The sequence below is a fragment of the Papaver somniferum genome, chromosome 4 (genome assembly GCF_003573695.1).
Source record: "Papaver somniferum cultivar HN1 chromosome 4, ASM357369v1, whole genome shotgun sequence".
Classification (NCBI taxonomy): Eukaryota; Viridiplantae; Streptophyta; class Magnoliopsida; order Ranunculales; family Papaveraceae; genus Papaver; species Papaver somniferum.
The window spans coordinates 131,847,939-131,855,199 of NC_039361.1; positions in this window are offsets into that span (position 1 = coordinate 131,847,939).

Sequence of the window (7,261 nt, forward strand, 5' to 3'; positions counted from 1 at the left end):
TGAGTGAATCAAATCGTTTTTACTTCGATTGTGTCTTGTATAGTTATATAAGATTTATACAATTGAACAACTCTCTAACTAGTTCATTTGAGTCATTTGAACTAGTTATGGTGAAGAACAATAAGGTTGATATGAAAGTGCTCATATGGCTAACCATTTGGTTAACTACTGTTGAACCAACAAATGTACATGTTTGGGTACGGTTACACAACCTAAAATCATGCATTTCATTTGTGTGTAACAAGCTAAGTCTTCGATCCAACGCTAACGGTGAATATTGAATGCTTTGTTACTAAGCTAACATTGATTGCAACGCTGATTTGAAAGACTATATAAGGGAGAACTCTAGCAACTGGGAAACCTAATCCCCACACCTCCTGTGTGATACTAGTTGTATAAGCTAGAGTCTATTCTCCTTTAACCTTAGGTTTCTTCTCGAGACCCTGTAGGTTAACGACTTGAAGACTTCATTGGGATTCTGAAACCATACTGATACTACTTTCTTGTAGTTGTGTGATCTGATCTTGCCGATTCTATCGTGTTGAGTACAATCGTAACGATTGTTTTGAGATTGTTATCTCCAACAGGAAATATATAAAAGTAGTCACAAACATCTTCGTCTCATCGTTTGTGATTCCACAATATCTTCTTTCTCCGCGTCGATTAAGATTATTGTGAGGTGATTGAATATACTAGGTTGTTCTTCGGGAATATAAGTCCGGGTTATCAATTGGTTCATGTTCACCTTGATTTATCAAAATACGGAACAAAACTTATATATATTTCCGTGGGAGACAGATTTATCTATTATCGTAGACTTTTCTGTGTGATACAAATTTGTTTATTAAAGTCTTCGACTTTGGGTCGTAACAACTCTTAGTTGTTGGTGAGATCAGCTAAGGGAATCAAGTGCGTAGTATCCTGCTGGGATCAGAGACGTAAGGAGCGCAACTGTACCTTGGATCAATGTGAGATTGATTGGGGTTCAACTACAGTCCATACCGAAGTTAGTTTGTAGTAGGCTAGTGTCTGTAGCGGCTTAATACAGTGTGTGTGTTCAATCTGGACTAGGTCCCGGGGATTTTCTGCATTTGCGGTTTCCTCGTTAACAAAATTCTGGTGTCTGTGTTATTTATTTTCCGCATTATATTCTGTTATATAATTGAAATATCACAGGTTGTGCGTTAATATCAATCAATTATAATATCCAACCTTTGGTTGTTGATTTACATTGATTGACACTTGAACATTGGTCCTTGGTACCGTTCAAGTTATTTCACATAATAATCAGGCTCACGGATTTCTATCTGTTTGATTTGCTGATTACATTGTGAAATAGAGATATTAGAACTCCTTGATATACTTTATTAAGATTAAGTCTAGTTGGTTCTTTTGAAAGTATATTGGAGTTAGTCCATACAGATTTCTAATCGAAATATTAGGTGTGGTTGTTGTACCCCCGCTTTTTAATTGGTGTTAGAGCAGGCAAACACGTTAAAGACCTTACAAGTCTGTCTTTATAGCGATCTGACTCTATGGACAAGAGTACTATCTCTGATAAACGCGTCACCAGAAACAAAAGTTCTGCCTCGTCTAATTCTATTAAAGAGAAAGATTCTCCAATCCCGAGTATAGACGAACCTTGTGTTCTGACGAGACATACAAATACTGACATGTGTGATCCCGATTACCCTTCAAAAGAGACCATCTCTATTAATGAAAGGGAAACAACTGAAGAGAGTGAACTTATTCTAAATCTTGTTAGAATCCAAGCTGATAGATTTAATCGGTTGAAAAACCATGTTAATGTCCTTCTTGGTGTAGTAAGAGACTGCAATTCTAAAAACACTGAAGATCAGTCTTCACGTATCCTACTTGAGGCAAGTCTTGAAAAGGATGTTTTGGAAATTGAACATCGCTTGAATAAACTCTCTATTCAAGGTCGTGTCAAAAAGTCATCTATACCATCGACTTCTATTGAAACCAAAGCTCCAGGTTCAGAAGTAAAATCGGAATCCCTTCCTATTAAAAGGGATGTGCCTGAAATCTCCATTAATCAAGGATGTTGCACATCAAATGGAAGGAGGAAATCTTCAAACGATGATGTTAATACGAAACCTTCTAATCATCTTCATGATCAGAAAGTATGTCTCTTTTGCGATTCAAAAGGGCTTGTTAAGCTAAAGAGAAACTCTAGGTTGAATAACAATTCCATTGTTCAACTTCAACACACCTTAGACTTAATTATCAAAGGTGTAACTGATATTCGTATGTCTAAGCCAATTTGTTTTAGTACTTACAATGTGTATGCTACCAGGAGAGTCAGTTCAATGAGTTCCTCAAATGCTCAAAAGCAGAACAGACGTCTTAACAAAAATCGTCTAATGAAAGATCAAGTCGTTTCTTCTAAAGATAACATTACCCTTGATGTGAAGGAAATCCCAGGAGAAAGGAGAAAAGGTGATGATATGAGAAATCACCTAAAGGAGATAATCAAAGGTTATAAAGAAATTGTCAATAGACTGTCTACCTCCTCAAGTCAAAATTCTTCTGGTAAGAACTCAAACAATGTCTCGTATTTTGATGACACTAAGTTTTATGACAATTTCTCACATCAAAAGGGATTCCTTTCTAGATATGAAAGGAAAAATAGACTTGATCGTAATTCTTTTAATGAGCTCAAAGCTCATACTTGTGCTAATTAATCACAAGGGTTAAAGAACTTACTCATAAAAATCCTGTTGAGTAAGATGTGTTAATAATCAGGTATACTATTGGCAAAATTGCTTCTGTTTAGTTGAGCTATTTTCTTATCGTCCATAGCTAAACTACTGTTTGCAGACAAGTTTTGCTTAAGTATTGTTTGTGTCTAAAGTTGCTCCTTGTTGTTCTCTTGTTTTTTAAAGGAAGTTTTCTTTGCAACTATGATGCCTGCTAATCTTGTGCTCTAAATTTCTTCTTTGAAGTTATGAAATTTATTGAGCCATTTGTTTTGTAGCAAGAGTTTTTAGTTTTAAAGTCTCTGTTTGGGTCGAGTTGTATTCGCACGAATACCTGTGTTCTGGTACGAGTCAACTGTTTGAAAACCCTAAAAAACTTCCTTCCCTATGAAACCTTTAAATACCAATCCCTTGAGTCGTGTACGCATACTCTGGGTGTTATATTCTTTATGTCAAGAATATCTTCATCTAACTGCAGCGGTTTTGCAAAAGGGTTTCTTGACAAAGGTATTGGTTTCGAGTCCATGGGAAGGAAGAAAATAATCCTTGTAGATGAAGATCATCCTAATGCCTCATGTTACTATGCATATACTCATGAGGATGTTGATAAGGAGGATATGATTTCTGCTGAAGTGGTTCATGATTTTCTTAAATACTTTACGGAGTCAAAACTGCAGCTCGTTGATACTCTGAAAAGTCATGATGTGTTAAAAACTGAGTTGAAAAAGGTTACCTCTAACCCTGGTCTCATAAAATCTCACATCAATGATCTTCTCAAAGAGAATCTCTTCTCTGAAGATGCAAAGGATGCTGTCAATCACAAGCTCAAATATTTCAAGACTCATGAGGATCCAGAACCGTCTATTTGACTTCAGTTCGTGTTCGGCTTTGGCATAGGAGTCTGTTTTGTTTTTTAGCTTGTTGATTTTATTTTTCTAGTAAATCTTCTTTTCTTGTTTTATTTAAAAGAATAACTAGAGTTTGGAATAGCTATTATTGTGATTACACATAGCTATGTCTAACGTTTTCATCTTCATGTTTTTAGGTTTATTTGTTTAAATTATAAAAAGTTTGGAAGATGATTTTGCAGTGTTAATATTTATGGTTTCATATATTGCAATTTGTTGTGGGATATGTGTGTTTGCATCCGTGAACTATGATTTTCCCATACCTTGTCAAACATTAAGTCTTTCATAAGTCGATATGCATGTATTGATAAAAGAATGAATGGAATTTTGAAAATACAAAAGTTAAGCCTATTATGTCATTTATTGATGGAAGATAGGTTAAAATATTTTGATAACAAGGATTATGTCTATTGTATGTCATTGTGCAAATGGTGATGGAAGACAGAATGAATCCTTGTATATTCCGCAGTATTGATCTTCCCTGATCCATATTTTTATGATATATTATGAGGCTCCGTAAGTTCTCCTATGCCGAGCATGATCAATTAAATTCATCACTGTTTGTGGTTAATTTGGTTGTATATTTCCGATTAGATTAATTATGGGTTCTCTTGTGATTAATCTAATTGAGTATTTTTGGATTCATATTCGTATATGATTTGTTGTGTCCAAAGAAATCCTTCTTTTCTTTTGAAATTAAGGTCGCTCTTGTTGTTATTTCGGGAATGACATATTATGGGGGAGAGTTCTTAATTGAACTTGTGCTTAATTGCCAAATCTTTATGGGGAGTGCGGTTGTGGAATATTATATGGGTTATCTTATAAACTCCTTGATGAAAGCATTTAGCTTCGGATTTATGATTGCATCTAAAAAAGTTGATATGTGCTTTATTTTGGTCATGAAATGTCTCATTTGGAAATTTCATTAGGATCTCGTTTTCGTACCTTTGCCAATTTTATTGACAAAAAGGGGGAGAAAAAAATATGTAGTTCACACTACAAATACATATGGTTTTCGGATCATTATGTAAGGGGGAGTGGTTTCCATGTGAGATGGAGTATTGACTAAGGGGGAGTGATACATATCACCATAGTATTGTTGTTGAAATTGTGATACAATTGAAATATGACGATGTGTAATAATACTATTGCATTGTATAACAATGATTGAGAATATTTTTTTTCTCATTGTTATAGCTACGGATTTTCAACAACGATGATGCTGAACTTATAACCTTTGGGATCATTGGAGTACTTGGAAGTGACGAAGATTTCGAGTAATATTGAAGATTAGGCATGTGGAATAGGAGCTACAAAAGTTTATTCATTTATTTTTGTATTCCATATGTAATGATAGTTTTGTCACTAAAATTGACAAAGGGGAAGATTATTAGAGCACTGCTCGGTCGAACTCCCATGCGTTGCTATCTCAAGCATGTTTGTCAATGTTAGTGATCAAAACTATAAGTCTTGATTTCTAGTCTACTATAGCTAAGTCTCGGACTAGGATAAAAAGTGTAGTTGAGCTCAAGAACCCCATGGCGAGCATCATACAAGACGAAGAAATACTCAAGGGACTGGTGGAACTTCATCGACTAAAAGGTATGTGGATACTTTAACTTATCTATCACTCAAAAGTCTATCTACTCTATCTTTTATCTTGAGACAAAAGTCGTTTTGCTATATAGACTTTGATTATACACATTTGCTATTTCGAGCCGAGTTTATCTCGCTTATCTTTTTCTCGAAATATGTGTTTGTAAGCTTTCACTTTGGCCAAGTTCATCTTTACCTAGTGACGATGTTTCAATCACTTTGAAAATGGCTTTGACGAAAAATGGTTTGTGAATAAAAACTATATAACGTCCTCTAAGAATGTTTCAATGATTGAAATGAGAGTTAAGATTATATAACCAATGTTGGATATAAGCATTGTGTGGAAACACATATATGTATAAGTCCTTATTCCTTGAACCAAAGTATGCGTACTTTGTTGATCAGGAAAACTGGAACAAGAGCTGTGAACTCAGCTCGTGAACTGGCGGAGGTTATCATCCTGAGAATATCTGCTGGAGTTTGTGAACTCCTCTCGGAAACTTAAGTCCGCGAACTAAGTCCGCATACTTGAGTTGGTTATATCTAAAAATGATTATTTGTGAACTTATATTTACATTAACTAAGGAATGCAAATTGCAAACCATATATATAAAGTCCAAGAATCGATTCGAGTGAACCAAATCATTTTTGTTGCGATTGTGTCTTGTTGTTGATGGTGGTTTTTAGCTTAGGGTTAAAATCGTAAAACCCTACAACTGACATGACGTCACTATGACCATTAGCACATTTATTGAATCGATCAGCATGCCTACGTAAGAATTACCAGGACACCTTTTTTTTATGTGTCATGTTCCACGGCAGAACCCTTAACATCGACCGACATCATATATGCCAAACCCTAATTCTCATGCTACCGCACCAAGTCATGCCAACCATGCCAGCCGCACCACTGTGCTAATGGCAAACCATGCCAGCCACATCTCCGTGCCAAGGCATCCCAACCGCACCATTGTGCCAATGGAAAACTATGCCAGCCACATCTCTGTGCCAAGGCATGCCAACCATGCCAGCCGCACCACTGTGCCAATGGCAAACCATGCCAGCCACATCTCCGCGCCAAGGCATGCCAACCATGCCAGCCACATCTCCGCGCCAAGGCATGCCAACCATGCCAGCCACATCTCCGCGCCAACGCATGCCAACCATGCCAGCCACATCTCGGCGCCAAAGCATGCCAACCATGCCAGCCGCACCACTATGCCAATGGAAAACTATGCCAGCCACATCTCCGCGCCAAGGGCATGCCAGCCGCACCACTGTGCCAATGACAAACCATGCCAGCCACATCTCCGTGCAAAGGCATGCCAACCATGCCAGCCGCACCACTGTGTCAATGGCAAACCATGCCAGCTACATCTCCGCGCCAAGGCATGCCAGCCACATATTCGCGCCAAAGCATGCCAACCATGCCAGCAGCACCACTGTGCCAATGGAAAACCATGCCAGCCACATCTCCGCGCCAAGGCATGCCAACCATGCCAGCCGCACCACTATGCCAATGGAAAACTATGCCAGCCACATCTCCGCGCCAAGGCATGCCAACCATGCCAGCCACATCTCTGCGCCAAAGCATGCCAACCATGCCAACCGCACCACTGTGTGAATGGAAAACCATGCCAGCCACATCTCTGCGCCAAGGCATGCCAACCATGCCAGCCGCACCACTGTGCCAATGACAAACCATGCCAGCCACATCTCCGTGCCAAGGCATGCCAACCATGCCAGCCGCACCACTGTGCCAATGGAAAACCATGCCATCCACGTCTACCGCGCCAAGGCATGCCAACATGCTTGCCGCACCATGCGCCAATGGCATGCCAAACCCTTGGTCCCACCATGCCAAGCCAACCGCGCCTTGCCTTGGCCCCAACCATGCTAGCCGCACCATGCGCCAATGGCATGCCAAACCTTTGGCCTCACTATGCCAAGCCAACCGCACCTTGCCTTGTCCCCACCATACCAAGACGTCTGTACCAAACCCTAGGCCCCACTACGCCAAGCCATCCGCGCCATTGG